General features: G+C 35.5%; 1 protein-coding gene across 3 annotated transcripts in view; it reads right to left on the reverse strand.

Annotated features, from left to right (window-relative positions):
• Positions 1-23,514, reverse strand: part of LOC150101917 (uncharacterized) — an 87,865-nt gene that overhangs the window by 46,128 nt on the left and 18,223 nt on the right. The gene's annotated exons all lie outside the window — the stretch shown is intronic.

Below are 23,514 nucleotides of genomic sequence, written 5' to 3' on the forward strand. Positions count from 1 at the left end.
ATTTAGAGCACTGGGAAAGGATTAAAACTAATTTTAATGCTTCCAATATTTCATCTCAGTCACTGAGACATCTTCAGGGATTACAAATAACTTTTGTAACTTTAAATAACACAGATATATTGGTAAGCTTTGACATCATCTGTTATTCCCTTAAATGACACTTAACACTGTTAAAAAACATTTTTCCTTCTGATATCTTAGAGCTATTTTCCTTTGCCATCAGTTCTGGTTATTTTTCTTGAAAGAACAAAATCTACTAACAGAGAGAACTGCTATGGGTCCCCCCCCCCACCTGTCTTGCCAATTTTTACATGGAAAATTTTGAAAAATGAGCCATAGACTCAGCCCCTCTGAAACCTATCTGGCTAAGATATGTAGATGACGTGTTCTCTATTTGGACTCATGGCCCAGACACATCAGATTCACCTCAATAGCCTACATCTAAGAATCCAGTTTACGATGGAAAAGGAAAATAACGATAGTTTACCCTTCGTAGCCACCTTAGTAACCCACCTTCCTAATGGAAACCTTTCCTTCTCTGTATATAGAAAACCTACTCACACAGGCAGAATACATTCACAAACTCTCCCACTACCACCGTCACCCTTCTCAACAATATGGCATTATTAAAACTCTAACCAATAGAACCCACAAACTTTGTTCCAGTGAAACCTCCCTTTCAATTGAACTCAACCACATACACAACACCTTCCTTTCCAATAGCTACAGTGATTACAGAATTAAAAAAATAATCAGTTCCTCTCCATTCCCCAGCCATCTCTTCAGAAAGACTTCAGAAATGTCATCACCATATCCTACATCGTTGGCACATCAGAAAAAATAGCCAGCTCCTTAAAAAAGTACAACCTACACAAAGTGAGTTAACTGCAGAGTTAGCTCACTTTGGACAGACAGGGTAGATCAGCAATCATAAATTTGCAATCACGACTATGGTCAATCTGACCTTGCAGACTACATTTTGGATACAACCCACAGGATTTCCAAGAGAAAAACCACCACAGTAAATTCAAAGAAAGACTGTTTTCAGAATCTGCAGCTACTCAGAAATCAAGCGAAATCAAATAAATACGGTTGCATAAAACTTCCCAGGGAATATTATTCCAATCTTTTTACCAGACTAGACGAAAAAATTCATGAGACAAGACCTGGTTTGCAGAAGAAAAAAAAACATTTTTCATCAGGACAATGCACCTGTCCACAAAAGTGTTTTGGCAATGGGAAAATTAAGGGATCTGCACTATGAATTGTTGTAACATCCACTCTATTCCCCAGATTTGGCTCCCTCTGACTTCGATCTCTTCCCAAATTAAAACTCTTCCTCGCTGGTCAGCGTTTTTCTGTAGAGGGGTATTTTGCAGATCTTACTGAGAACCACTACAGGGATGGGATAATGGTGCTGGAATAAATGTATTAGTCTTAAAGGAGATTATGTTGAAAATTAAAAATAATTTTGAAATTATGAAGTCGTTTTTTCATTGTTAGGCTGAGAACTTTTTCAACCACCCTCGTATAGGTATCATCACCCCTGCTGAGAAAGGAGGGTGTGAGACAAATAGGACCAATATGCAGAGCAAAGTAAGAACAACTTCCTCTCTATGGTCTGTATACAGACTGAGCTGCCATAGTTTGATTTCAGGCTTATCTGGTATTGTTTGCTATTATAGAATGTTTGCCACTTGGATAGTAGTCACCTTCTTATGATGTGCATGTAATCTGCATAGAGGACAGGCAAATGACTGTCTTTTAAGGGATGGGACACTACAATTCCTGTGTCTGCAGACTTATTTTTCTTGATTCCAATTTAACTTGGAATTGAGTTACATAACCCAACACAGAAAAACATTCAAGCAAAGCCTTCTGATCTGAAATAACAGATGTTGGATCCAAGAGTGCACTGGATGTAGCTTTGGGTGGTATACCAATCTTCTAATGGGTATAGTGAAACAGAAGTGAATCTGTACACATATACAGATGATGATACACCTTTGATAACATTTCAATTTGATATAATTTAATGAAAACAAAAGTGTATCATCATCTGTGTTATGTGTACAGATTCACACTGCAGATTAGCAGTGTTATATTTTAAGAGCGAGCTTGATTGCTCCAACTGTGTTATTCCCCACTTAAATCCAACTTATATATAAGTCAGTCATGAAATATAAATAATATATTAATAGAAATATCAGAATGGGGAACTGGACACTTATTTGTGCCTATGGTCCCACAGAAGGCTCTACTAAGGTTAAAAGTGGAGAAATTTTTTTTTGAGGTTCTAGAGAAAGCTACTGACACAATGAAAAAGGAAAAGTTGATCCTTGTTGGGGATCTAAATAGCAGAGTAGGAAGTGATTGTCAGACATACAAAAATGTTTTGAGAAAATTTGGAGAAAAGAGCAAAGCTAATAATAATGGCAAATACCTGTGGATTTCTGCTCAGGACATGGACTAGTTATTACTAACACCATGTTCCAACATAAAAATGTGCACAAATTCACATGGAGAGAAGAGGCAAGGAATAAGAAAAGTCTCATTGACTATGTTATTGTTGATAGTGATGTTTTCTCCCTGGTGCAGGACACCAGAGTGTACAGAGGATTTGAAATTGGAAGTGATCACTATTTAGTGTTGAGCAGGATAAAATTGAATTTTATCCTGCTGAAATTGAAAAGAATAACATGTAAGAAAGTTCTAAAGCAAATAAAAGTTGAGCAGCTCTCAGATTTGAACTGTAGACTAAAATACACAAAGATTATTGAAAAAAAATGAGAGTTTGAGAACAAGAACCAAACCTTGGATATTCAGTGGCAAAATTTGAAGAAAACCCTGACTGATTCAGCCAGAGAGGCATATGGTTGTATGCAAGGATAGAAAAATCAGAACTCCATGGTGGACACAGGAAGTTAAAGAGGCAGTGAAGGAAAAGAAGAAAGCATATCAAAAGTTCCTGGCAAATAAGTCAGCTTGTGCTCTTAGAGAATACAGAGACAAATGTAAGAAAGTTAAACACTGTGTAAAACTAGCTAAACAAAAGTCATGGGAAGACTTTGGCAAGAACATAGAAAATAAATATCAAGAAGGTGGTAAGATATTCAGGAGATTGTTGAAAAAGCTTAGAAATGGAGGAAAGAGTGTTATGAAAGGAGTTAGAGATGATAAAGGTGACATGAAAAAGATATCCTTGATTTATAGAGTAATTACTTCGAAAAATTGCTAAATGAAACAAGCAGTGATAGCACAGTGGTAAAACAACAGGCATACAGTCAGAAATACATATCCATACTTGAAGTAGAAAAAGACATCAAAGGCTTGAAATGTGGAAAGGCAGCAGAAGTAGATGATATACAACCAGAAATGCTCAAGTGAGGTATAAAAGTCTTACAGTGGCTGCACTGAATAGTTCAGAAGGCCTGGACAGAGGGATGAATTCCCGATGATTGGAGTAGAGCTCTCATAGTACCCATATATAAAAAAGGAAATAAAACTGAATGTGAGAATTACAGAGGTATTTCCCTACTGAGTGTTCCTGGCAAGATCTATGCAAGTATACTTGAGAAACGGTTGAGAAGAATTGTGGAAGAAAAGCTTGGTGAAGAACAAGCTGGATTCAGGCCAAATAGAGGCTGTCAGGATCAGATCTTCACTTTACGACAAATAGTCGAGAAAGCATGGGAATATAACAAAGATCTGTATTTAAGTTTTGTCGATTTGGAAAAGGCATATGACAAGGTGCCAAGAGAGAAGCTATTCAATACGCTGCAGTTATATGGTGTCAATGGGGCATTATATCGAGCAATACTTAGTCTTTATTTGAGTTGCAAGTCAGCAGTTAGAATTGAGGGAAGTACAGGAAGATGGTTTGATGTTAAACCTGGTATGAGACAAGGATATACATCATCCCCTCTGTTATTCATTATCTATATGGATCACATTATGAAGGAAAGTGGTATTAAAGATGATATCAGAATTGGAGATGGAAATGTTTGCTCTTTGCTTTATGCGGATGATGTTATACTTCTAAATAAATCCACTACAAGTTTGCAAGATTCCCCGACTAAATTGAATAACTGTTGTAATAGATATGGTGTGAAGGTCAGCAATAAAAAGACAAAGAAAATGAAAATAGGTAGAATCATTGAAAATGTCAACTGTGTTTTGAATGGGGAACCTGTGGAACAAGTAAAACATTTCAGCTACTTAGGTACAATTTTCAGTGAAGATGGTAAATTAAATATGGAAATAGACAACAAAATCAACAAAGCTGGTATGGTAGGAAGTCAACTGAATAAATTCATATGGAATAAGAGAGAAATTAGTCGGAACACTAAATTAGCTGTATACAAGACAGTGTTCAAACCAGTTTTAACTTATGGATCTGAGAGCTGGGTCAGAAGTAAAACACTTGAACAAAGAATAAAGACCACAGATATGAGAGTCCTGAGAAAGATTAGAGGCGTGAACAGATGGCATCAATGGCAATATCATATTAAAAATGAGGATATTAGGAAAGAATTTGACATTGTCAGCATCCAGGAATGCGTTAGCAGAGCTAATCTCAGGTGGTATGGTCACTTGAACAGAATGGGCGAAGAAAGATTAGCAAAACTAGTGTTCTCTGCCAGTTTGGCAGGAAAATGACCCAGAGGAAGACCAAGATATAGGTGGATTGATATGGTACAAAGTGCCTTAGACGATAGAAATATAAGATCTGATAATGTTGGAGTCTTGACAAGTAACAGCTGACTTGGAGGAAAATTATAGATAGGAAGTTAGTAATGATGTAAATTTTTCATGTAGAACTATTATATCTTGTACACCCCTTGAGGGTGCATTTCAGGAATTTGATGATGATGATGATGATATAATTTTATTTTCGTTGGTTAGGATGTTTCAAATTCATATCTGTGATGGTGCACTGTCCTCAAGGATCAATATGTGTACTCTAAGGAAGGAAGCTCTGATTTACTGCATACGTATATAGAAACAGATACAATTTCTTATTACTTCACTATATCTCTCTAAAGAGATCTGACATTCCTTATAAAGTTAACAGTGCTAAATTAATTTCCAGTTTCTTAAGAAATACAAATAATTACATGAATTACTCAATATGAACTCAATAATCATTTTTCATACTGTCACATACTCTCAGACTCACAGTTAAATTCAGTACTGAGAGAAAACATTCAACACATTACAAACTGAACACAGCAATCAGCTGAAAATTCTGTAGTTTCACTTGGCCATATGAGAACTTTCTCTGTAGCACTTGTTTTATTGTTTTGTTCATTCATTCACTCTGCCTTATCTCAAATTCTTTAGAAAACAAAGTTAAAAGGTCCCACTTAACTAACATACAGTACTTGCATGTCTCTTTTCAGCAAGCAAGTTTCCTTTTCCTCATTTTTCTGAAGTAGGCATGACAAATAATCGCTCAGACAATAGGAATACATTTAATTGAGCAGTTCCAAATATACACTTCCAATAAAAAGAACTTTTCTGCAGATTCCATATTTCTCCTTGGAATATCACTTGCTTTTCATTGAGCACAAAATTTTCTCACTAATTTAAACTAAGGCTTGATATATTATATCATCATCATCATCATCATCAAATTCCTGCCATGTACCCTCAAGGGGTGTACAGGATATGACAGTACTACATGAAAAAATTACATCATTACTAACTTCCTATCTACAATTTTCCTCCAATTCAGTCTGTCACTTGTCAATACTCCAACATTATCAGATCTTATATTTCTATCGTCTAAGGCACTTTGTACCATATCAATCCACCTATATCTCGGTCTTCCTCTGGGTCGTTTTCCTGCCAACCTGGCAGAGAACACTTGTTTTGCTAATCTTTCCTCTCCCATTCTATTTAAGTGACCATACCATCTGAGATTAGCTCTGCTAATGCATTCCTGGATGCTGACAATGTCAAGTTCTTTCCTAATATCCTCATTTTTAATATGATATTGCCATTGATGCCATCTGTTCACGCCTCTAATCTTTCTCAGGACTCTCATATCTGCGGTTTCTAGTCTTTGGTCAAGTGTTTTACTTCTGACCCAGCTCTCAGATCCATAAGTTAAAATTGGTTTGAACACAGTCTTGTATACAGCTAATTTAGTGTTCCGACTAATTTCTTTCTTATTCAATATGAATTTATTCAATTGACTTCCCACGATACCAGCTTTGCTGATTCTGTTGTCTATTTCTATATTTAGTTTACCATCTTCAGTAAAAATTGTGCCTAAGTAGCTGAAATGTTTTACTTGTTCCACAGGTTCTCCATTCACAACACAGTTGACATTTTCAATGATTCTGCCTATTTTCATTGTCTTTGTCTTTTTATTGCTGACCTTCATACCATATCTATTACAACAGCTATTCAATTTAGTCAGAGAATCTTGCAGACTTGTAGCGGATTTATTTAGAAGTATAACATCATCCGCATAAAGCAAAGAGCTGACATTAACATCTCCAATTTTGATATCAGGTTTAATACCACATTCCTTCATAATGTGATCCATATAGATAATGAATAACAGAGGGGATAATGTACATCCTTGTCTCACACCAGATTTAACATTAAACCATCTTCCTGTACTTCCTTCAATTCTAACTGCTGACTCACAACTCAAATAAAGACTAAGTACTGCTTGATATAATGCCCCATTGACACCATATAACTGCAGCGTATTGAATAGCTTCTCTCTTGGCACCTTGTCATATGCCTTTTCCAAATCGACAAAACTTAAATACAGATCTTTGTTATATTCCCATGCTTTCTCGACTATTTGTCGTAAAGTGAAGATCTGTTCCTGACAGCCTCTATTTCGCCTGAATCCAGCTTGTTCTTCACCAAGCTTTTCTTCCACAATTCTTCTCAACCGTTTCTCAAGTATACTTGCATAGATCTTGCCAGGAACACTCAGTAGGGAAATACCTCTGTAATTCTCACATTCAGTTTTATTTCCCTTTTTATATATGGGTACTATGAGAGCTCTACTCCAATCATCGGGAATTCGTCCCTCTGTCCAGGCTTTCTGAACTATGCAGTGCAGCCACTGTAAGACTCTTATACCACCATATTTCAGCATTTCTGGTCGAATATCATCTACTCCTGCTGCCTTTCCACATTTCAAGCCTTTGATGGCTTTTTCTACTTCAAGTATGGATATGTATTCCTGACTGCATGCCTGGTCAGTGTTTTTTATCACTGTGCTGTCATCACTGCTTGTTTCATTTAGCAGTTTTTCAAAGTAATTACTCCATACTTCAAGGATATCTTTTTCTCCTGTTTTCATTTCACCTTTATCATCTCTAATTCCTTTTACAGCACTCTTTCCTCCATTCCTAAGCTTCTTCAACAACCTCCAGAATATTTTGCCACCTTCTTGATATTTATTTTCTATATTCTTGCCAAAGTCCTCCCATGACTTTTGTTTAGCTAGTTTTACACACTGTTTAGCTTTCTTACATTTGTCTCTGTATTCTGTAAGAGTAAAAGCTGACTTATTTGCCAGGAACTTTTGATATGCTTTCTTCTTTTCCTTCACTGCCTCTTTAACTTCCTTTGCCCACCAGGGAGTTCTGATTTTTTTATCTTTGCACACAACCTCACCACATGCCTCTCTGGCAGAATCAATCAATGTTTCCTTCAGAGTTTGCCACTGAATCTCCAAGGTTTGATTCCTGTTCTCAAACTCTTTCATTTTCTTTTCAATAATATTTCTGTATTTTAGTCTACAGTTTACATCTGAGAGCTGCTCAACTTTTATTCGCTTTAAAACTTTCTTACATGTTATTCTCTTCAATATGAAATTCAATTTTATCCTGCTCAAGACTAAATAGTGATCACTTCCAATTTCAAATCCTCTGTACACTCTGGTGTCCTGCACCAGGGAGAAAACATCACTATCAACAATAACATAGTCAATGAGACTTTTCTTATTCCTAGCCTCTTCTCTCCATGTGAATTTGTGCACATTTTTATGTTGGAACATGGTGTTAGTAATAACCAGTCCATGTCCTGAGCAGAAATCCAACAGATATTTGCCATTATTATTAGCTTTGCTCTTTTCTCCAAATTTTCCCAAAATATTTTTGTATGTCTCACAATCATTTCCTACTCTACTATTTAGATCCCCAACAAGGACCAACTTTTCCTTTTTCATTGTGTCAGTTGCTTTTTCTAAAGCCTCAAAAAATTCCTCCACTTCTACCTTAGTAGAACCTTCTGTGGGACCATAGGCACAAATAAGTCTCATTGTCCAGTTCCCCATTCTCATATTTGCCCACATTACTCTACTTGAGACTGACTGCCATTCAAGAAGATTAGCCTCGTATTTTGTGTTGAATACTATGGCTACTCCTTCTTTTCCTTGATTGTTATTGCCTGAATATAACATTTTGTATTTATTGCTCAGAAAGATCTCACCAGTTTTGGTCTTTTTTGTTTCAGTCACCCCTATTATGTCGATCTGGTACTTATCTAATTCCTCAGCTAGCTGCATTTCTTTTCCATTCAGGCTTTTTACATTGATAGTACCGATCTTTAACTCTGGTGATGTTGAGTTGGGGTTTGTTTTCAGATTTGTTCCAGTAGCTGACTTTTCGCTGTTCGCCCTGGTTCCCTGGTGAAAACAACGGGGGCCTTGTTTAACTGGGCGACGCCCCAGCCGGCATGAAATTTTGTCATGTTGTACCATCATTTTTTATTTTGGTTTAACCAATAAGAATACAATTTGGTCGGCTAAATCCCAAATTGCCAGCCCATCCTCGTTCGTTCAGTATCAAAGTAGATACCCAACAGGGTGCACCACGAGAAGGTGAGGATTGGACATTAGGTCAGAAGCCCTGGTCGGTTCTCCGCATTCCTTTAAAGGCTATGTGGAGGTCTCCTCTCAGTTATACAGCTTTGACCCTTAAGCACCCCTGATATATTATACTGTCCTTTAATTATTAACTTCAGAGTTCCATATCCTAGGAGAGTAATTAAAGATGGGTATAAAATCTTTCCTGAGATTAGAGAACTTAACTCAGTAGTTTATTATACATTATCATCTTCATTAGGGAATTATCATCTTCATTAAGGAATGAAGATGATAATGTCATCTTCATTCCTTAGATTAACAGAGTTAATCTAAGGTGGCATGATTACTGATGCAGAAGTGAAAAAGGAAAGGTTAAACAACCAAATGGCAGAAAAAACAACCTAGATCCAGGAAGACTAACAACAATAAACAGTGCTTTAGGAAACCAAAGTTAATATTTGACAATACAGGAGATCTGACAAATAACAAATCTATTGGGGAGGGGGGGAGAGTACTGTGAGTAAGGACTATTTAACAATAAAGTAATCTTAATAATTGTGTATTACTATCATAGTATCTAATAGTTTTCTTCACAAAATTTATTCAAATTTTTTCATGTTAAGCTCAATGCCTTTTAACAGGAAGAAAACTTAACCTCTACCCAAATACTAATTATCACAGGACAGTTAATCATGTCTGATGTCAATAAATGCATGTGTTCTATTTAGCAGGGTTTTTCCTCCTGCTAACTCAGGAGGAAAAACTCTTAAATCTATACATGAGGCCACATCTTCACTTGAAAAACCATGATAAAGGTTCTTCCATTCTTAAATGAAATTCAAACCCAGTAAGGAAAATTGTAACCAGCTATAATTCTGGTTCTAAAGTGCAAGTTACCCGTCTGCCTCTTCTTTTTTGAAAAAGGTATTCACCATGACACAGACTGACAACTTTGGGACATCCTATCTAATTAATAAAAAAAATTACAGTACTTAAAATTTTGAAAACACCAGCAACAAATTTCTTCTCCTTCTCCTCCATAGACACTTTTATTGTTCAAATGATTCTGATCAAATTTGGAATATATTTTTGTTTCTTATGTTTCTGAAGGTTTTCTGCAAAATGTAACATAATTAGACTAAAAAAGTGAAACTGGGAAGTGAATAACAACATATGTTATTATGCAGCCTAAATAATTAAACTATGTCATCTGTTCTATTATTTCATTTTCTATAACTATTTCTGATCTAACATGACCTCAACCTTTAACCACACTATCGGCCAAGACGTCTATAGACGTCAAGATTATCATGGATGCAAAGTGCATATTAAAATTGTAATACCATTGATATTACATTGAAATATATGATGGATACGAAATGCATGAGGATGCATATTTTAACCATAACGGCCGGTTAGGTGGTTAAACATCGTGACTTTTGTTTTTTTTTGCGAGATTTTTGAATTGTATTGTTGGCTTATTTTGTTTAATTCATAAACTGATTTCTGAAGGTCATCGTCATTGTCTTGTAATATAATCTAATCATCTGCATACAGCACTGTATTGATAGCAGTTCTTCCTCGTTTTATTGTTATTTTCCATATTTTAATCTTATATATATCTCTCTCTCTCTCTCTATATATATATATACATATATATATTGAATAGAGCTGAAGATAAGCTACATCCTTGTCTGACACCCTGATTTATCTCAATCTCTTCTTTTAATTTATTAACAAACTGTATTTTTGTATCTTCACATAAATTTTGTATAGCTTGTACCAAATGTAATGGATATCCTTGTTTTTTTTTCATTATATTCTAGTTTTTCTCTGTGTATTTTATCAAAAGCTTTCTCGTAATCTATAAAGGCTAAATGAGTCGCTTAAATTCTTATCTTTTTACAATAATTTGTTTTAACACATAAATATTGTCTATACATGATCTTCCATGTCTGAAGCCATTTTGTTCTGTGTAGATTACTTGCAATATTTCAGGATTTTTGTAAATTTTGTAAGTTAAGTTTATTAAACCAGCATTTAATAAACTTATTCCTCTGTAATTTCAATAATCATTTCTGTCTCCTTTCTTAAATATAGATATGACATTAGCTTTTAACCAATCTGATGGAACCTCACATTTCCTCTGTTATTTATTAATTTTAAGAATCTGTGATGTAAATATTCTCTGCCATATTTCCAAAGCTCTGTATTTATGCCATCTAATCCGGTTGATTTTCTATTTTTTGATACCTTTATTGTTTCTTTTAGTTCTTCCAATTTTATTGGTTCTATTGGGTTCACAAATAAGTTTGTTCGGTTTATGCGTTAGTACAAGTTTATGCCACTTTGCCTGTTGCTATTGTTGCGCTATCACGCAACGCTATTGCGCAGTTGAAAGGCGACATTTCACATAACCTTTCAGTGAATTTTCGTTCAGCCTTTCAGTTGCATGTATGTAACATATTTTTAGAAATGGAAGGAAATAACGTACATTACCGGCATATTTTGCTTTTTTATTTCAAAAAAGGCAAACGAGCTGCGGAGACCCATAAAAAAAATATGCAGCGTATATGGGGATGGTGCCTTAACAGGACGCATATGCCAAAAGTGACTTGCCAAATTCCGTTCTGGAGATTTCAATGTCAGTGATGAGCCTCGAGCCAATTGCCCAACCGAGGTTGATTCAAGCGTTGTGAAGGATATCGTCGACAAAAATCCATCACAAACAGTGCAGGAGATTGCTGCAGTACTGAACATATCCTATACAAGCGTTGAAAACCATTTGCACAAGCTGGGATATGTTTCAAAACTCAATGTTTGGGTGCTGCATGAATTGATTGAGGCCAATATGACTGCTCACATATCCATCTGTGATTCGCTGCGCCGTCGCCAAGAAAACGACCCATTTTTGAAGCGGATGATTACGGGAGATATAAAATGGGTCGTGTACGATGACGTGGTATGTAAAAGATCATTGGGGCACAAGACCGAACCGCCGCAAACAACCTCGAAAGCACGACTGCACCCAAAGATCATGCTCTCTGTGTGGTGGGATTATAAAGGTATTGTCCACTAAGAGGTGTTACTGTCAGGCAGAATGATTGATTCAACTGTCTATTGCTCACAGTTAACGCAACTGGCCTGTGCAATTAGCACAAAACGTCCTGAATTGGCAAATCGGAAAGAAGTTGTCTTTCACCAAGACAATGCCAGACCCCACACATCGTTAACAACCCGGAGTAAATTGTTATGTATTGGCTGGGATGTTTTGCTGCATCCTCCGTATTCACCGGACCTAGCACCTTCGATTACCACTTATTCTGATCATTGCAGAATTCTCTCAACGGGAAAACCTTCGCTAATGAGGAGGCTGTCAAAAGACACCTGGATCAGTTTTTCGCCAGTAAACCTCAGGAATTTTATGAACGTGGCATAATGAAGTTGGTGGACAGATTGCAAGAGGTCACTGATAAAGAGGGTCAATATATAACTGACTAGTATGTATTATATATATTAAATAAAATGCGTTTCATTCCACTCTGAAAAACCGAACGAACTTATTTGCCAACCCAATATATCAGTACTGATTTCTTCATTATTATTTTCTATTATTAAATTTGAGTCATACCATAAATTCTTATAATGTTCTATTCACTGTTTCTCTTGTATTATGTTGATTTGTGCTATATCTCTTTCTTCATTATTTAATTTTCTTAATATTTCTTGTCTTCTTGTAATCTTAGTGAACTTCTGTACTATCGTTTTAGCAACATTTCTTTTGTTTTTTGTATATTTCTTCTGTTTCCTTTGTATGTTTTTGAAGGAATGATTTGTACGCCATTTGTTTCTTTTATTGCATTTTCTATATCTGTGTTCCAGATTTTTAATGTTTTATTTTTCTTAACAAGTACTTCAGAGGCTGCTTTATGGATGATTTTATTAAAGTTTTCCATTTTTCTTCTATATATTCATCAATTTGGGCTTCTTTTATGTAATCTGTTAATCATGAGGGATATAGCATTCTAATGTTTTCTTCTTGTAATAGATATACTTTGTATACTTGTTCTATTTCTTGCTTTTTCATATTTACTTCCTTTCTTCATTTTGCCAGTATTTCTATTTCAGAGATCATTATGTAACAATCTGAAAACCTTTGCTTCCTCTGTAAAGATGTACATCTCTCACTCGTGGAGTTAGTTTCTGATTAGTAATGATACAATCAATTATAGATCTTGTTCATCGGCCATTCCAAGTATATTTATTTTGCCTTTTTTGAAAAAAACAATATATATATATATATTCGTTGTTTTAAAATTATTGAAATTCACGATTGTTATTCATGCAAATTTCTCCATATTTTCCTAAGACATTTAGGATTGGATTATTTCCAACTCAAGCATTAAGATCTGCTATTAATATATGGACATTTTCATTATATTTATTTAACCGATTTTGTAGTTCCTCAAAAAATTGTTTACCTTCTTCGGGGCATATACTCCTATGGTATTTAAGTAGTTTCTATTCTTTTTTAATTTAACTGTTATAATCCAATCATTTACAAAACTGTACTTCTGTATACTATTTTCCCATTTATTATTTATTAAAACAGATCTAGTGGCCATACCACTAGAAGATCTGATATGTTCGTCCGCTCCGCTATATAGCATAGTAATTCACAGTGAAGAATTTATGGAGACGCAACACACGGCTAGAATAATTACTTTACTTATCATTAAGAAAGCAACATTTGATGTTTTGACCTCAGTATTGAGGTTATCATCAGGAAAAATATACATATATATAAGAAACAAGTTATATGACACTATACCATACAAAAGTAAGATGAACCTACATGTTTGTTAATCATTTACCCTAGCTTGACCTACGGTGGAAGGAAAAAAAAAAAAAAAAAAAAAAGGAAAAAAAAAAAACGGAACTACATTAAATAATTTCTAAAGTCCAGGTCAAAGCTGTATAACTGAGAGGAGACCTCCACATAGCCTTTAAAGGAATGCGGAGAACCGACCAGGGCTTCTGACCTAATGTCCAATCCTCACCTTCTCGTGGTGCACCCTGTTGGGTATCTACTTTGATACTGAACGAACGAGGATGGGCTGGCAATTTGGGATTTAGCCGACCAAATTGTATTCTTATTGGTTAAACCAAAATAAAAAATGATGGTACAACATGACAAAATTTCATGCCGGCTGGGGCGTCGCCCGGTTAAACAAGGCCCCCGTTGTCTTCGCCAGGGAACCAGGGCGAACAGCGAAAAGTCAGCTACTGGAACAAATCTGAAAACAAACCCCAACTCAACATCACCAGAGTTAAAGATCGGTACTATCAACGTAAGAAGCCTGAATGGCAAAGAAATGGAGCTAGCTGAGGAATTAGATAAATACCAGATCGACATAATAGGGGTGACTGAAACAAAAAAGACCAAAACTGGTGAGATCTTTCTGAGCAATAAATACAAAATGTTATATTCAGGCAATAACAATCAAGGAAAAGAAGGAGTAGCCATAGTATTCAACACAAAATACGAGGCTAATCTTCTTGAATGGCAGTCAGTCTCAAGTAGAGTAATGTGGGCAAATATGAGAATGGGGAACTGGACAATGAGACTTATTTGTGCCTATGGTCCCACAGAAGGTTCTACTAAGGTAGAAGTGGAGGAATTTTTTGAGGCTTTAGAAAAAGCAACTGACACAATGAAAAAGGAAAAGTTGGTCCTTGTTGGGGATCTAAATAGTAGAGTAGGAAATGACTGTGAGACATACAAAAATATTTTGGGAAAATTTGGAGAAAAGAGCAAAGCTAATAATAATGGCAAATATCTGTTGGATTTCTGCTCAGGACATGGACTGGTTATTACTAACACCATGTTCCAACATCAAAATGTGCACAAATTCACATGGAGAGAAGAGGCTAGGAATAAGAAAAGTCTCATTGACTATGTTATTGTTGATAGTGATGTTTTCTCCTTGGTGCAGGACACCAGAGTGTACAGAGGATTTGAAATTGGAAGTGATCACTATTTAGTCTTGAGCAGGATAAAATTGAATTTCATATTGAAAAGAATAACATGTAAGAAAGTTTTAAAGCGAATAAAAGTTGAGCAGCTCTCAGATGTAAACTGTAGACTAAAATACAGAAATATTATTGAAAAGAAAATGAAAGAGTTTGAGAACAGGAATCAAACCTTGGAGATTCAGTGGCAAACTCTGAAGGAAACATTGATTGATTCTGCCAGAGAGGCATATGGTGAGGTTGTGTGCAAAGATAAAAAAATCAGAACTCCCTGGTGGACACAGGAAGTTAAAGAGGCAGTGAAGGAAAAGAAGAAAGCATATCAAAAGTTCCTGGCAAATAAGTCAGCTTTTACTCTTACAGAATACAGAGACAAATGTAAGAAAGCTAAACAGTGTGTAAAACTAGCTAAACAAAAGTCATGGGAGGACTTTGGCTAGAATATAGAAAATAAATATCAAGAAGGTGACAAAATATTCTGGAGGTTGTTGAAGAAGCTTAGGAATGGAGGAAAGAGTGCTGTAAAAGGAATTAGAGATGATAAAGGTGAAATGAAAACAGGAGAAAAAGATATCCTTGAAGTATGGAGTAATTACTTTGAAAAACTGCTAAATGAAACAAGCAGTGATGACAGCACAGTGATAAAAAACACTGACCAGGCATGCAGTCAGGAATACATATCCATACTTGAAGTAGAAAAAGCCATCAAAGGCTTGAAATGTGGAAAGGCAGCAGGAGTAGATGATATTCGACCAGAAATGCTGAAGTATGGTGGTATAAGAGTCTTACAGTGGCTGCACTGCATAGTTCAGAAAGCCTGGACAGAGGGACGAATTCCCGATGATTGGAGTAGAGCTCTCATAGTACCCATATATAAAAAGGGAAATAAAACTGAATGTGAGAATTACAGAGGTATTTCCCTACTGAGTGTTCCTGGCAAGATCTATGCAAGTATACTTGAGAAACGGTTGAGAAGAATTGTGGAAGAAAAGCTTGGTGAAGAACAAGCTGGATTCAGGCCAAATAGAGGCTGTCAGGATCAGATCTTCACTTTACGACAAATAGTCAAGAAAGCATGGGAATATAACAAAGATCTGTATTTAAGTTTTGTCGATTTGGAAAAGGCATATGACAAGGTGCCAAGAGAGAAGCTATTCAATACGCTGCAGTTATATGGTGTCAATGGGGCATTATATCAAGCAATACTTAGTCTTTATTTGAGTTGTGAGTCAGCAGTTAGAATTGAAGGAAGTACAGGAAGATGGTTTAATGTTAAATCTGGTGTGAGACAAGGATGTACATTATCCCCTCTGTTATTCATTATCTATATGGATCACATTATGAAGGAATGTGGTATTAAACCTGATATCAAAATTGGAGATGTTAATGTCAGCTCTTTGCTTTATGCGGATGATGTTATACTTCTAAATAAATCCGCTACAAGTCTGCAAGATTCTCTGACTAAATTGAATAGCTGTTGTAATAGATATGGCATGAAGGTCAGCAATAAAAAGACAAAGACAATGAAAATAGGCAGAATCATTGAAAATGTCAACTGTGTTGTGAATGGAGAACCTGTGGAACAAGTAAAACATTTCAGCTACTTAGGCACAATTTTTACTGAAGATGGTAAACTAAATATAGAAATAGACAACAGAATCAGCAAAGCTGGCATTGTGGGAAGTCAATTGAATAAATTCATATGGAATAAGAAAGAAATTAGTCGGAACAATAAATTAGCTGTATACAAGACTGTGTTCAAACCAATTTTAACTTATGGAGCTGAGAGCTGGGTCAGAAGTAAAACACTTGACCAAAGACTAGAGACCGCAGATATGAGAGTCCTGAGAAAGATTAGAGGCGTGAACAGATGGCATCAATGGCAATATCATATTAAAAATGAGGATATTAGGAAAGAACTTGACATTGTCAGCATCCAGGAATGCGTTAGCAGAGCTAATCTCAGATGGTATGGTCACTTAAATAGAATGGGAGAGGAAAGATTAGCAAAACAAGTGTTCTCTGCCAGGTTGGCAGGAAAACGACCCAGAGGAAGACCAAGATATAGGTGGATTGATACGGTACAAAGTGCCTTAGACGATAGAAATATAAGATCTGATAATGTTGGAGTCTTGACAAGTAACAGACTGATTTGGAGGAAAATTGTAGATAGGAAGTTAGTAATGATGTAATTTTTTCATGTAGTACTGTCATATCCTGTACACCCCTTGAGGGTAAATGGCAGGAATTTGATGATGATGATGATGATGATGATGAAGTCCTCTCATGTTAAGATTCTTTTGTTTGGCATTGTTCTGGATGCTATATGGGTTGAAGATGGGCCCTCCAAATGTTTGGAATAATTAATACATCGTTCTTGTTCAGATTTGGATGATGTTTCAGCATTTCACAGGCTTCTTTGAATTTTCTTTCAAACTGGGTTTTGGTGTCTTTCCAGTTAATTCTGTGACATGGAGATAGTTTCGGTATTGAGACCACATGTTTATTAAACAATAAAAAATAAAAGAGTAAAAAACCCGACAAGTTTTGTTTGTCGTAAAACTTAGATCATCAGGAGTAACGGTATATAAAAGTTGACACAACAACCAAATTAAAGTCAATTAGATGTCTTGTTTAACTTCATAATTGTTCATTAATTCATAACCTGAATACAAAAGATTCCTATTTTCACCAAAACCTCCGCATCATCCCATGAAAAAACCAGGCGTTTATCAGATTCACTGTTCTTGTGGCATCTGTTATGTAGCCCAGATGGGAAGGTCAGGAGAGAGATCTGCATGGCTGAACATATAAAAGATGTTGAAAAAAGAAGGGAACACAAATCAGGCTTAGCATTCCACACAACTACTACTGGCCATCAAGTACTCTGGCAACAGACAAACATGTCATATGTTGATAAGAACCGTTTCAGAAATTTGAAGAAGCGCAAAAATGCTTAGAATCCCTACACAATGCAATAAAAATCAAGGCTTGATTTTACATCGTCTGGTTTGACTTTATCAAAAATTTAACTGCCTCTGATATAAGACCTATGAGCCACAGAACGTGACAACAACTAGCACTGTTCCAACAAGCATACAATAATCAACGTATCATTTTGTATTTGGGTTCTCAATTAATGAACAGTTATGAAGTTAAAAAAGACATCTAATTGACTATTTAATTTGTGTTCAACTTTTATACACCATTACCCCTGATGATGTAAGTCTTACAAAAAATGAAACTTGTCGGGTTTTTTACTCTTTTTTTTTTTTTATTGTTTAATAAACATGTGGTCTCAATACCAACAACTATCTCCAGAATTGCTTACCCGCAGAAACCTTCACTTGCATACAATTCTGTGACATGTTTGGAGTGTATGGTCTGACAGGCGTGTTTTACCATAATGGAGGTATTTAATATGATGTTTGTGTTCATCTTTTCCAATTGGGATGATGTATCCTGTTTCCCCTAAGTAAGATAGTTACACGTACAAGAATTTTGTGATGGAAGAGCTAAGTAAATTTCTTAATTTTGTCAAGGATTTGAAGGTTGTCTTAATATTGTATTAAGTAGTGTGCTATCTATTTTTTCCAAAATGTCCCTAACGTATGGTATGGCATTCTTGTAATCTTTTTTGCTTTTAATGACATTTTTAATGAGGATCTTGTGAACTGTTTTTTTTTTTTGATGCCATTTTTTTACAAATGCTTGGTTAATAATTTTAAATTCTTGGTTCAGAGTTCTTTCATTGAAGTAAACTGTTAGGGCTCTGTCTTTGAGGGTACTGATAACTCCTAGTTTTTATGTTGGATGATGGTATGAATTTTTATATATGTAGTGGCCTGTGTGTGTGTGTAGGTTTACAGTAGACTGTAAAAGAGAGGCAGCCTAAGGGAAGACATGTGACAAGTGCGTCTAGAAAAGAAAGAGAGTTGTTTCCAATCTTGATGGTGAATTTGATACTTTTGTGTTGTTTGTTCAGGTGGCTTAGGAATGTATTTAATGTTTTGCAGCCATGGGGCCAAATGGTGAAAATATCATAAACATATCTGAGCCAGACTTTGGGCTTTAGGCTGGCTGAATCTAGAATTCGTTGTTTGAAGCCTTCCATGTAAAAGTTAGCTTTGGTGGGGTGAGCCCATGACCATACCTTCTTTTCGTAAATAAAAATTATTTTGCCATGCAAAATACCCAGAGTAGAGTACGTGGGCAAAGAGGGCCGTGATATTGGGCAGAAATATGTTCTGTAAGAGAAGAATAGTACCATTGATCCGGACATTAGCAAAACGGGCTTGACTAATAAATCTTCATTGTAGAGTGTGATGTTTCTAAATCTGATTAGGAAGTATTGTGTACTTTTTGTTTTTTTTTTAATGTAGGAGAGTGAATGACCTACCAAATCCTTGAGTGTGACCACTAGTTTCTTGGCTAAGTGATAATTAGGGCTGTCGATTGTTTCAACTATCGGTCAGAGTGGTGCGTTTGTTTTGTGTATTTTTGGCAAGCCATAATTTCTGGGAGAGCGGGCATAATGTGGTGCATTTTGTGGTTAAATACCAACTGGTTCATTTTTTCCAAGTATACTATCCAATCAAGAACAACGGCAGCATTGCCTTTATCTGCTTTTGTAATAACAATGCCTTGGATATTTTTTAAAGATTTACATAGCCACATTAAATACCTCCACTATTGAAAAACAGGCATGTTAGCCAAAGCACTCAAAACATGTCATAGAATTGACTGGAAAGGCACCAAACACTGCACGAAAACCTGATTTGAAGGAAAATTCAAAGAAGCCTGTGAAATGCTGACACATCATCCAAATCTGAACAAGATTGATGGATTAATTATTTAAAGAATTTGGAGGACCCATCTTCAACCCATATAGCATCCGGAACAACCCCAAACAAAAGACAATTTAATACAATACAAGAGGACTTTAGACTCTGTTTAATGTAGTTCTGTTTTTTCTTTCTTTTTCCCACCAGAGGTCAGGCTAGAGTAAACACTTAACATACATTTAGATTCATCTTATTTTTGTATAGTGTAGTGTCATGCAGCTTGTATCCTGTACATATGTATGTTTTCCTGATGATGACTTCAATACAGAGGTCAAAACGTTGAATGTTACTTTCTTAATGATAAATTATTAATTATTCATTAAATTAATAATGTAATGAATAATTAGAATTATTCATGTATTAGAATAATAAGTAATTATTCTAATACATGTGTTATGTCTCCATAAAGTCTTCACTATGAATGCTGACCACCATGTAACCTTAAAAGAAAGAATATAGCATAATAAAACCAATTATATCTTTTGTTCCCTTTAATTTCTATTTTGTTTCTGTTATCATGGCTATATTAATATTTTTACTTTTTAGTTGTTTTCTTAATTCTAATTTGTTGTAATACTGTGTGCATTCCCCGTGCCTACTTTTAAAATGTCGAGATTGCTATTTTTGCCCAAATGGACCAAAATAAAAGAGAAGTTTATAAGAAAATTTGTATTCTCACCCTACACCTGTATGAGTCAAACAACTAAAGCAATTTTAGACATACCTATTTCTTACATTGCTGATAAGTGGCCGGAGAAATTCAACTTCACTAGACTAAAATGATGATAGTTGCAAGGAGTTTGTTAAAGTGTCAAAGCAAGATAAATGGGAGAAAATCCCACCAAACACAGTAAAGAATGTAAAGAAAGGATCCAAGATTCAGATCCACTAACTCACGGCAGGTTCTGTTCTTAGTTCATCATCAAATTCCTCATATGTACCCTCGAGGCATGTACAGGATATGATAGTACTCCACAAAACATCATGATTACTAATTCCAGATCAACAATTTTCCTCCAAATTAATCTGTTAGCCGAAAAGGCTCCAAAATTATCAATCTTATATTTCTGTCTTCAAGGGGATTTTTTACTGTATCAATCAACCTACGTCTTTCCCTGGGTCTTTTATACGACAACCTGACAAAGAACACTTGTTTTGCTAATCTTTCTTCTCTCATTCTATTTAAGTGACCATCTGATCCTGACAGCCTCTTCTTCGCCAAGCTTTCCTTCTCAAATCCTTCTCAACCATTTCTCAAGTATACATACATAAATCTTACCAGGAACACTCAACAGAAAAATAACTCTGTAATTCTCACATTTAGTTTTATTTCCCTTTTTATATAGATACTATGAGAGCTCTAATCCAATCATCTGGAATTCATCCCTCTGTCCAAGCCTTCTGAATTATGCAGTGAAGCCACTGTAAAACTTTTATACCTCCATACTTGAGCATTTCTGGTCAAATATCATCTACTCCAGCTGCTTTCCACATTTCTGGTTTGCTTTTCTACTTCCAGTATGGATATATGGAATTGAATGCCTGGTCAGTATTTTTTTACCACTGTGCTATCACTGATTGTTTCATTTAGAAATTTTTCAAATTACTCCACACTTCGAGAATATCTATTTCACCAGTTTTCATATCACCTTTATCATAGCTAATTCCTTTTACAGCACACTTTCCTCCATTTCTGAGCTTCTTCAACAACCTCCAGAATATCTTGCTGACTTCTTATTTTCTATGTTCTTACCAAAGTCTTCCCATGACATTTGTTTAGCTAGTTTTACACAGTGTTTAGATTTCTTACATTTATCTCAGTATTCCCTAAGAGCACAAGCTGACTTATTTGCCAGGAACTTTTGATATGCTTTCTTCTTTTCCTTCATTGCCTGTTTAACTTCCTGTGTCCACCATGGAGTTCTGATTTTTCTATCCTTGCAGACAACCTCACCACATGCCTCTCTGGCTGAATCAATCAGGGTTTTCTTCAAGGTTTGCCACTGAATCTCCAAGGTTTGGTTCCTGTTCTCAAACTCTTTCATTTTTTCTTGAATAATATTCATGTATTTTAGTCTACAGTTCTAAGAGCTGCTCAACTTTTATTAGCTTTAAAACATTCTTATTTGTTTTTTTTTTTCAATACGAAATTCAATTTTATCTTGCTCAAGACTAAATGGTGAGCACTTCCAATTTCAAATCCTCTGTATACTCTGATATCCTGGACCAGGGAGAAAACATCACTATCAACAATAGCAATCGATGAGACTTTTCTCATTCATTGCCTCTTCTCTACATGTCAATTTGTGCACATTTTGATGCTGGAACATTGGGTTAGCAATAACCAGTCCGTGTCCTGAGCAGAAATCCAACAGGTATTTGCCATTATTATTCGCTTTGCTCTTTACTCCAAATTTTCCCAAAATATTTTTATATGTGTGACAGTCATTTCCTACTCTGCTATTTAGATCCCCAACAAGGACCAACTTTTCCTTTTTCATTGTGTCAGTTGCTTTCTCTAAAACTTCAAAAAGATCCAAATTCAATCATAGAACTTTCTGTAGGACCATACACACAAATAAATCTCCTTGTCCAGTTCTGCATTCTAATATTTGCTCACATCACTCTACTTGATATTGCCTGCCATTCAAGATTAGCCTCATATTTACTGTTGAATACTATGGCTACTCCTTCTTTTCATTGATTGTCATAGCCTGAATATAATATTTTGTATTTATTGCTCAGAAAGATCTCGCCAGTTTTGTCTGTTTTGTTTCAGTCACCCTTATTATGTCGATCGTGTACTTATCCAATTCCTCAACTCTAATGTTGAGTTGGGTTGTGTTTTAGGATTTGTTCCAATAGTTGACTTTTTGCTGATCACCCTGGCAAAAACAAAAAGGGCCTTGTTTAACCTGCTGATGCTCCAGCCAGCATGAAATTCTGTCATGTTGTACCATTATTTTATATTGGGTTTAAGCCAATAAGAATACAATTTGGTCAGTTAAATCCCAAATTGCCATCCATCCTTGTTCGTTCGGTATCCAGGGAGATACTTAATAAGGTACATCATGAGAAGATGAGGATTGGAAATTAGGACAGGAGCCCTGGTTCAGTTTCTCAACATTCATTTAAAGGTCATGTGGATTTCTCCTCTCAGTTATACAACTTTTATGCTTAAGCATCCTATACGACAAGGTGCCAAGAGAAAAGCTATTCCAAACACTACAGTTGTATGGTGTAAATGGAGCATTATATCAAGGGATACTTAGTCTTTATTTGAGTTGTAAGTCTGCAGTTAGAACTGAAGGAAGTACAGGAAGATGGTTTGATGTTAAATCAGGTGTCAGACATAAATGTATACTGTCCCCTGTTATTCAATGTCTATATGAATCACATTATGAAGGAAAGCGATATTAAACCTGATATCAAAACTGGAGATGTTAATTTCGCCTCTTTACTTTATGCATATGATGTTATACTTTTAAATAAATCCAGAGAAAGTCTGCAAGATTCCCTGACTAAATTGAATAATTGTTATAATAAATTTGGTATGAATATCAAATTTGACTTGTTATCTGCAATAACAAGTGAAAGAAATGAAAATAGGCAGAAGCATTGAAAATATCAACTGCATTGTGAATGGAGAACATATAGAACAAGTAAAACATTTCAACTATATAGGCACGATTTTTAGTGATGATGGTAAATTAAATATGGAAATAGACAACAGAATCAACAAAGCTGGTATGGTAGGAAGTCAACTGAATAAATTTATATGGAATAAGAGAGAAA

The sequence above is a fragment of the Typopeltis vanoorti genome, chromosome 11 (genome assembly GCF_054136105.1).
Source record: "Typopeltis vanoorti isolate ZY-2024b chromosome 11, IOZ_Tvanoo_1.0, whole genome shotgun sequence".
NCBI lineage: Eukaryota > Metazoa > Arthropoda > Arachnida > Uropygi > Thelyphonidae > Typopeltis > Typopeltis vanoorti.